The sequence below is a fragment of the Polyodon spathula genome, chromosome 46 (genome assembly GCF_017654505.1).
Source record: "Polyodon spathula isolate WHYD16114869_AA chromosome 46, ASM1765450v1, whole genome shotgun sequence".
Classification (NCBI taxonomy): domain Eukaryota; kingdom Metazoa; phylum Chordata; class Actinopteri; order Acipenseriformes; family Polyodontidae; genus Polyodon; species Polyodon spathula.
The window spans coordinates 1,036,005-1,046,004 of record NC_054579.1 but is presented as its reverse complement, the minus strand read 5'-3'; the positions used below and the strand labels follow the sequence as shown (position 1 = coordinate 1,046,004).

The following is a 10,000-nucleotide window of genomic DNA, read 5'->3' as shown; positions in this document are numbered from 1 at the left end:
TTACTCTTATCTTTAAATCTATGCGAATTCTTATTAACATTATTTTATACAAACTTGGATTTCTATTCTCATGCAATGGCGGCTCTCAGGATCAGCCTTGATTTGGTCTCCCAAGCTCGTCAGCACGCACCGCTTTTGAATTAATTTTGTTTATATAATTATTTTTAACGTTTGTATATTTATTGGAATTCATTCTTTTCTGTTGAGTTCCGCTGGCATCATACAATGTTTATATATATATATATATAAACATTGGGTTGTAGAGAAATATACAAATAAAGCATTACAAGAGCCAATCAAATCGTGTAAAACTTTAACACGATTTGATTGGCTCTTGTATGCCTTATTTGCATATTTTCCTAGAACCCACTGTTTTTAGATGTATTGCTTTCATTCACCTTAACTCCGAAACTACTTGTTTTTATTTACTCTCCTGAGCCTTTCTGAAGTCAAAATACAGTTGTATTCATTATGTTAACATTCATTATGTTAACAATATTCAGCAGGATTCATTCAACTTTACGAAGCAAAATTATTTCGTATAGGGGGATGCAAAATGCTTGGCCAGAGCTGCACAGAGCACTTCTGAAAGGATCTCTAGTGCATTGAAGGGCGTCATTGATGTATGAAGGGATTGTGATGGCATGGTCGCTGTGCTCTGCCCATTCCCCCCTGCACAGCGCGTGCCTCTGCACAGCGGATGAGAGGAGTCCTGTCCCATTCCAGGGTGAATAAAAGGGGTGCTTCTTCTCAGCTCGCTGGCCCTTGTCCCCGAGACAAGGAGGCATTGAGGGTCAGCCTCCCGCGAAACACAGCTGGGGGATGAAGGGGAGAACACTGGCATTGTCCAGCCTCATGCGCGCTGTCACACAGGGAGAGAGAGGGGGCATGAAACTCTAGCAGGGTTATATAGGCAGTGTTGAGAAAGTTACTTTTAGAATCTGTTGCGAGTTACAAGTTAATTTTAATTATTGTTAATTTGTTATTTAGCGGTTGCTTTTACCTTACAGAGACTAGCGGTGAACTGAGCTGCAGAGACACTTCCAATGGGATCTCGTTTGTTTTACACCTCCTCCGAAGGACGGAGCCCAGGGAGGTTCAGTGACTTGCTCAGGGTCACACACAGTGAGTCAGTGCAGTGGCAGAGCTGGGATTTGAACCGGGGAACTCCTGGTATCAAACCTGTCTGTCTGTCTGCCTGCCTGCCTGCCTGCCTGTCTGCCTGCCTGCCTGCCTGTCTGTCTGTCTGTCTGTCTGCCTGCCTGTCGGTCTGCCTGTCTGTCTGCCCCACCTATCCCCCCAGATTGGAGCCCGGGCCTCCATAGGAAGGTGAAAGGCAGGAATGCCAGGCTGGTGAATCAGCCTCTGCCACACAGCCCTTCTCTAACTTTTAGATATTGTACAGGACTCACACAATGGTTCATTGACAGTGCCTGGTGCACACAGTAACACCCTCCCCCCTTCCCAGCTGCAAACAAGCTCCTCTCAACCTCTGCACCAAACACAGAGGAACACAATGGCAGGGATTCATACAGCCGGGGGGGGGGGGGGGGGGGGGGGGGGGACGACTAATATCAGTGTCACACAGCTGCGCGCATTTATTAAAAAGCTGAAGGATCAGCGAGGTCGCGGCGTGCCATCAAACCGTTAACCATGCCCATCTCGAAAAACAAAACCTCTTTAACAGGGGGACCGATTCAGTTCGGTGTCTTTTTTTCCCGCGGGGCGCTTTATAGGGGTGCACCTGCACACAGGTGATGTCAGAGAATTGCTGTTATATCTGATCGCCTGCCTTGTGTTTTGTAAGGTGATGTGAGTTCTAACCCCCTGCCACAGCCAACTCAATCAGTTTAACTTTCAGAAGCCTTGCTGCAACTAGACCGGACCTCAACTGAACGCTTCTCACGAGCGCTGAGGCCTCTGCAAAGTCAATGGCTGAATGCAAAACCAGCGCACGCACACGCTGGTCTTAATGGGACCAGTGAGAGAGCCTTCGGACAAAACTCCTTTCAACACACGAAAGGTTCCGTTATAAAGCTATAATTTGTGCTTTACCAGACATCTCTGTGCTTTACAATGCTTTCCTAGGCTTTACCAGACCTCTCTGTGCTTTACAGTGCTTCCCTGTGCTTTAGCAGACCTCTCTGTGCTTTACAATGCTTCCCTATGCTTTACCAGACCTCTCTGTGCTTTACAATGCTTCCCTATGCTTTACCAGACCTCTCTGTGCTTTACAATGCTTCCCTGTGCTTTACCAGACCTCTCTGTGCTTTACAATGCTTCCCTATGCTTTACCAGACCTCTCTGTGCTTTACAATGCTTCCCTATGCTTTACCAGACCTCTCTGTGCTTTACAATGCTTCCCTATGCTTTACCAGACCTCTCTGTGCTTTACAATGCTTCCCTATGCTTTACCAGACCTCTCTGTGCTTTACAATGCTTCCCTATGCTTTACCAGACCTCTCTGTGCTTTACAATGCTTCCCTGTGCTTTACCAGACCTCTCTGTGCTTTACAATGCTTCCCTATGCTTTACCAGACCTCTCTGTGCTTTACAATGCTTCCCTATGCTTTACCAGACCTCTCTGTGCTTTACAATGCTTCCCTATGCTTTACCAGACCTCTCTGTGCTTTACAATGCTTCCCTGTGCTTTACCAGACCTCTCTGTGCTTTACAATGCTTCCTTATGCTTTACCAGACATCTCTGTTTTTTAAATGTAGTTACAGTTGAGGTCCAAAGTTTACATACCCCAATGGAAATGTATAATTTCTAGACTTTTCTCGAAAACAAATACTTACAGGAAAAATCTTTTGTAGCAAAAGTTTTGTTTTTGTGGGCGAGGGAAAAAAACGTTTCAAGAAATAGACGCCTGAAATGATTTGTTTCAGCAATTTTTTTTTTTTTTTTTTTTTTGCAAAACTTCAAATATGCAAATTCAAAAGCATTCATACCCTGACAAGGACCGTGCAATTAATAGCTAGCTGCGACACCTTCGTCAAACAAGTAGGATATTTGTCAACGAGCCTTGGGCAGTGATTCGTTAGTGATGTCTGACCATTCCTCAATGCAAAAATGTCCAGCCTTCGTCAACTCATACCAAAGATTCTCAATAGGACTTAGATCGAGACTGAAGTTCTGAAGTAGATTTTGACGTGTGCTTTGATCGTTGCCGTGTTGGTGGAGGGTTTCAGATGATCGGCCAATATCTTTTGGTATGCTATGGAATCCATTTTACCATGCATTGGAACTAAGATTCCTGTGCATTTAGAGGAAAAACAGCCCCATAGAAGGATATTACCACCTCCACGCTTGACAGTAGGCATGGCGTTCTTTTCTTTGAAAGCCTCGTCAGACTTTCTCCAAACGACTATCGCCGTGACCATATAGCGCAATTTTTGTGTCATCACTCCACAAATCCTTTGACCAGAACTCATGCCTATCATTCAAATGCCATTTTGCAAACTTTAAGCAACTGTCCTTGTGATGTTTTCCTAAGAGTGGCTTTCGTCTTGGCCTGCGACCACTGAGACCTTCACCATGCGATACTCGACCTGTGGTTGAAATGGAAAACCAGAACCACTTGTAGCCAGTTCACTTTGAATATCTTTGGCAGTCAATCTCAGATTGTTATTAACCTTCCTCGCAATTCTTCAACTTGTCCATAGCGAAAGAATCTTCTTTCTTCCAGACCGAGGGAGCGTTGTGACAGTACCATGAGTCTTGAACTTCTTGATAATAGAAACAGTAGTTGAAATTGGGATACTCAGATGCTTGGAAAGCTTTATGACAATAAATCGTTTTCTGCTACGATCGTCCGATAGATCTTTACATGGTCCCATACTGACCTATTGGTAATGACCGCAATCATCCTATGCCTAACTCTTATAAACTCTCTAAGGATGTTCTCCTACAATCCAGCACTTTCTAGACTTGTCTAGAATTAGGTTCTGCATTATCATACTGAAATTTCTACCACCTCATAGGACATTTAAACTTTTGAATGAGCATGTTTGGAGTTTTGCAAAAACAGTTGCAGACAAATAATTCTAGACATCTATTTCTTGTAACTTTTATCAAACCAAGAAAAAGCTTTTTAGTAACATTTTGAGAAATTATACAATTCCATTGGGGTACCGCTATTCAGATGTTCCGAGCAATGTAATTCTTGAATTCCATAACGACACTGAACAGAAAGGTCAGGACTAGCCCCCCCCCCCACCGCCTCCTCCACAGTGTCTCAGAAATTCCCCGGCAGCGACTGCATTCCTCGCAGAGTTTGATTGCCGGCCCCCGGACGAAAGGGCGCAAGACGGCCCGGCATTCCCCCCGAATTTCGGGACCGCTCATAAATATTAAAGCGCTCGCCCGTCAAAGGGATCGCTTGTTCTCCTTCCACCCACTCCCTGCATGCTGTCTTTAGTGTCAAATTATCACCCGAGAACACAGGAAAAAAAAAATATGAAGAAAATGACCCTGCCCTTATGAAAGTTCACCATTGTAATTTTGCAGTTTTTCACCCGTGCGTTTCCATGGTTCTACTGCACTATGCATTTCGCTTAGCTTACACTGGTTCGCCATATTTATTAATATGCTTTACCGGACCTCTCTGTGCTTTACAATACTAGGGAAGCATTGTAAAGCACAGGGAAGCATTGTAAAGCACAGGGAAGCATTGTAAAGCACAGAGAGGTCTGGTAAAGCATAGGGAAGCATTGTAAAGCACAGAGAGGTCTGGTAAAGCATAGGGAAGCATTGTAAAGCACAGAGAGGTCTGGTAAAGCATAGGGAAGCATTGTAAAGCACAGAGAGGTCTGGTAAAGCATAGGGAAGCATTGTAAAGCACAGAGAGGTCTGGTAAAGCATAGGGAAGCATTGTAAAGCACAGAGGTCTGGTAAAGCACAGGGTCCGGCCTAGTCGGGAGCTCACTGGATCACACACACACACACACACACACACACACACACACACACACTGACACGTGCACACACACACACACACACACACACACACACACACACACACACGTGCACACACACACACACACACACACACACGGTGCCTCCTCTGAGAGAGAGAGACTGGATCAGCCCTCACACACACACACACACACACACACACACACACACACACACACACACACACACACACACAGAGCCTCCTCTGAGAGAGAGAGACTGGATCAGCCCACACACACACACACACACACACACACACACACACACACAGATACAACTATCCCAGCTAATGTTTGCCACACAGTACTGTCCAAGTTACACTTTGAGACCCTCAGCTGTGTCAATGAAATCACATACCGTCTTCATTTTCAATACAGTCATAATAATGAATAAATACTGTAAGAGTTAGCAGTGATTCAAAACTGACATCCTTAACTTCCATTTCAAAGATTATAAGGAACGAATCAAGTCTTCACTATGGATTTGCTTTCCATTGAGCGGTCTCTAGAAAGCACTAAATAATAAAAGTTTGCTAAGAGAGACATTTCGGCTTCACAGAGTGCTGAAAACGTTTGCCTAAGAGATTTTTTCCCTCAAAAGCAAAGCAACGCAGCACCCCAACACCCCATGACTTTTTCATTTTGAAATCTTTGACAAGAAAGGAAAGTAAATCTAAATACATTTGCATAGTAGTGAGGCTCAGTTTGACTGGTGATTCAGAACACACACACACACACACACACACACACACACACACACACACTCATCTGTTTAATCCAGGTGCAGCTGCAGCAGTGAGGTCTGTCCGAACCCGGAGCCTTGATTTATAAAAGTCCTTCTGCTGTCCGGAGAGAGACTGAAGTGCCGTCTTTTCAAAACCACTTTATGTTTTGTTCTTGTTTTAGGTTTTTTTTTTGTTTTGGCTAAGAGAGAGCGAGAGAAGGGAGGGTGGGGTGGTGCTGGACGGGGGGGGGTGGAGGTCACATGCTTTCAATTCACCTGGGCCTGACACAAAGACTCCAAAGACGCGACCGAAGAGAGAAGAAAGAGGAGACAGAAGAAGGCATAGATGGAACTTATCAAACTCCCAATTCATGGCGGCAGAACCATTTTGTCGGAGAGCGGGAGAACACAAGATGGATTGTTGCTGGAACAGTGTGTGTGTGTGTTTGTGTGTGTTTGCCTTATAATGTTGCTCCTTATCCCCTTGAAATGAACTCACTGTACATCTGATTGTGGACTGTCTATTGATGTGTGTCAGACCACACAAGAATAAACAGAGAGAGAGAGTGATCAGGAGTAGGCCTGGTCAGTATTGCTTCTGCATGCACTGGGATCTGCTGTGATTTGTACTGAAGACACTGAAAGACATCTAGTGGAAACGTTTGCCATTGAATTCACACTGAAGACACTGAGAGAGACTTCTAGTGGAAACGTTTGCCATTGAATTCACACTGAAGACGCTGGAGAGACTTCTAGTGGAAACGTTTGCCATTGAATTCACACTGAAGACACTGAGAGAGACTTCTAGTGGAAACGTTTGCCATTGAATTCACACTGAAGACACTGAGAGAGACTTCTAGTGGAAACGTTTGCCATTGAATTCACACTGAACTGAGAAAGACTTCTAGTGGAAACGTTTGCCATTGAATTCACACTGAAGACACTGAGAGAGACTTCTAGTGGAAACGTTTGCCATTGAATTCACACTGAAGACGCTGAGAGAGACTTCTAGTGGAAACGTTTGCCATTGAATTCACACTGAAGACGCTGGAGAGACTCTTCTAGTGGAAACGCTTGAATTCACACTGAAGACGCTGGAGAGACTCTTCTAGTGGAAACGTTTGCCATTGAATTCACACTGAAGACACTGAGAGAGACTTCTAGTGGAAACGTTTGCCATTGAATTCACACTGAAGACACTGAGAGAGTCTTCTAGTGGAAACGTTTGCCATTGAATTCACACTGAAGACACTGAGAGAGACTCTTCTAGTGGAAACGTTTGCCATTGAATTCACACTGAAGACACTGAGAAAGACTTCTAGTGGAAACGTTTGCCATTGAATTCACACTGAAGACGCTGGAGAGACTCTTCTAGTGGAAACGTTTGCCATTGAATTCACACTGAAGACGCTGGAGAGACTCTTCTAGTGGAAACGTTTGCCATTGAATTCACACTGAAGACGCTGGAGAGACTCTTCTAGTGGAAACGTTTGCCATTGAATTCACACTGAAGACGCTGGAGAGACTCTTCTAGTGGAAACGTTTGCCATTGAATTCACACTGAAGACGCTGAGAGACTCTTCTAGTGGAAACGTTTGCCATTGAATTCACACTGAAGACACTGAGAGAGACTCTTCTAGTGGAAACGCTTGAATTCACACTGAAGACGCTGGAGAGACTCTTCTAGTGGAAACGCTTGAATTCACACTGAAGACGCTGGAGAGACTCTTCTAGTGGAAACGCTTGAATTCACACTGAAGACGCTGGAGAGACTCTTCTAGTGGAAACGCTTGAATTCACACTGAAGACGCTGGAGAGACTCTTCTAGTGGAAACGCTTGAATTCACACTGAAGACGCTGGAGAGACTCTTCTAGTGGAAACGCTTGAATTCACACTGAAGACGCTGGAGAGACTCTTCTAGTGGAAACGCTTGAATTCACACTGAGATCTCAGGGAGGTAAACACAGCAGTAGCTGCAGCAGCAGGGTCAGGCCTGGTCAGCGCTTGTTCTTTATGGCTTGTGATGAATCTTGATCAGCACTCAGATGGCAGACCCCTTCAATGGTGCTCAAGCTGTGCTGTAATATATGGAAGGTATTTGTCACTGAATAGGGCGGCTCTTCCCTCTGGCCCAGCTCTTAAACAATACCCTACAGCAAAGCTTCCTTCAGATGGGATGGCTGTGATATATCATTGCAATGGGGCAGCACGTTCCCTCCTTCAACACTGAACACACTGAGAAAGACTGTCATTCAGTGGACTAGGCGTCTTATCATGTGTCCATGTATCGGGTACGCTTGTGTTATTTTGTGTTACTATAGTTTGAAATGCATGTGATGTTCCCAGACCTCCAGATCTGTATAAAGCATTATAACTTCAAACACTCAGCCAGAAATCAAACTGCGAAACTGAGCTAGTGAAAGCACACTGACACGCACACGCACACGCACACGCACACGCACACACACACACACACACACACACGCCCATTTCCAGCGGCGGCCAGTCACCGACGAGTTGGGCGGGTGCCTGTAGCTAAAAGTGTTTCAACTTTTTAATTTTTTATTTTTTTTTTTTTAAATCCGCGTAACACAGAGGTCCTTTAAGCCGGGGAGCCACAACAGAGGACGCATTCATCGCCGGGTGAAGCGACACGGAGCAAGGGGGGCTGAAGCCGATGCAGAAATCCCTACCCAGCGACCAGAAACTCACAAAGTAAGAACCCAGATCGTCTTTGCAACTTTAGCAGGGCTGTATTTCTATTATATTTTCTATTTCTATTCTCTCTCTCTCTCTCTCTCTCTCTCTCTCTCTCTCTCTCTCTCTCTCTCTCTCTCTCTCTCTCTCTCTCTCTCTCTATATATATATATATACAATATCGGAATAGCTGGTTAGAAGGGAGAAGCAAAAAAGATGTTGCTAAATTATTGTAAACATCGATCTCTCTTTCCTACTTTCACCTGAAGAAGAGACCTGTGAGGTGTTGAAAGATGGCGAATAATTATGATTTAGTTAGTCCAATAAAAGGTATCCTTCTCTTTAACTGGTTAAAGGATTAAATGACGACTTTTTTTTCAGTTTCTCGTTGCTTTTTCTTCTTCATTAAGTATTTCTGGCGATTGCAGATCATTCTGTTGATTATATATCTCAACAGGAGAAATATAGAAATAATAGAAATGTTTAAAAATAGGTTCTTCGTTACCCGCTGGATCGTGCATTCGTGCGCATTTACAATCTGACAGACGCTTATAAAATGATTGTGCATTGGCCACAGCAATGCATTAGCAACCTTACGATGTTCTTGCCTATATTAAGGGCCATGACTGTTCAGAAAGACTCAGCAGTGCCTGTTAGCCGTGTGCTGTTAGGGCCACACGACCGGTGTCATTCATATCTTTAATACAAAGCAGATACTAAATTAAAAAAACGCTTTTGCAGACTGAACTGACGTGCCGGGGGGATAGAACCAGGAAACGCTGTTTAATGAAAAGGTTTGATAGAATCAGAATACGAATAAACTACTTTAATTGTGCCTTTTAAATGCATGTAAACACGGCGTGTGTTTCTGTTGCAGCTGCGTTTCGCTGGGTTTTTTTTTTTTTCTCCCTAAAATTAAAGAAAGGAGTCGTTCAAACGGGATGCCAGCTTAAGAACGTCCAAGGTTATATGATTCCTCGTTTATTTAAAAGAAAAGTGATGCATTGGTTCAAACTCAGCTGTGTTTTAGTCTAGCAAGTTCAAATAAAGCAATGCATAAGGCGCTCGACCGTAATATTGTTTTAAGAGCAATGAACAACTTTTTGCTTTGTGACGGAGCGCTCAATAAACTCCTTGGGGCTCCGAAGCGGGGTATATTGTGTATTCGTTTTGTTGCTTCAGCTGTAACCATTCTGAATATAATTCAACTTCATAGATGGATAAATTGAGAATTATGTTAACGTGTATTTAAAGGGAGGGGCCAGTGATCCTGTTAATAAAGCTAATAAGAGGTGAGAGAATGGATTTTAAAGATGGTCAGCGCTCCTTTAAAGGGAGGGGTCAGTGATCCTGTTAATAAAGCTAATAAGAGGTGAGAGAATGGATTTTAAAGATGGTCAGCGCTCCTTTAAAGGGAGGGGTCAGTGATCCTGTTAATAAAGCTAATAAGAGGTGAGAGAATGGATTTTAAAGATGGTCAGCGCTCCTTTAAAGGGAGGGGTCAGTGATCCTGTTAATAAAGCTAATAAGAGGTGAGAGAATGGATTTTAAAGATGGTCAGCGCTCCTTTAAAGGGAGGGGTCAGTGATCCTGTTAATAAAGCTAATAAGAGGTGAGAGATG

General features: G+C 43.9%; 2 protein-coding genes across 2 annotated transcripts in view; both read left to right on the top strand.

Annotated features, from left to right (window-relative positions):
• LOC121306077 (histone acetyltransferase p300-like) overlaps window positions 1-10,000 on the top strand; it is a 456,244-nt gene that overhangs the window by 44,786 nt on the left and 401,458 nt on the right.
• sox10 (SRY-box transcription factor 10) overlaps window positions 7,693-10,000 on the top strand; it is a 12,091-nt gene continuing 9,783 nt past the window's right edge. The window contains exons 1-2 of the mRNA XM_041237760.1: window positions 7,693-7,972; window positions 8,277-8,396. The gene's annotated coding sequence lies outside the window, so the exon portion shown is untranslated. The remainder of the gene's footprint in view (window positions 7,973-8,276; window positions 8,397-10,000) is intronic.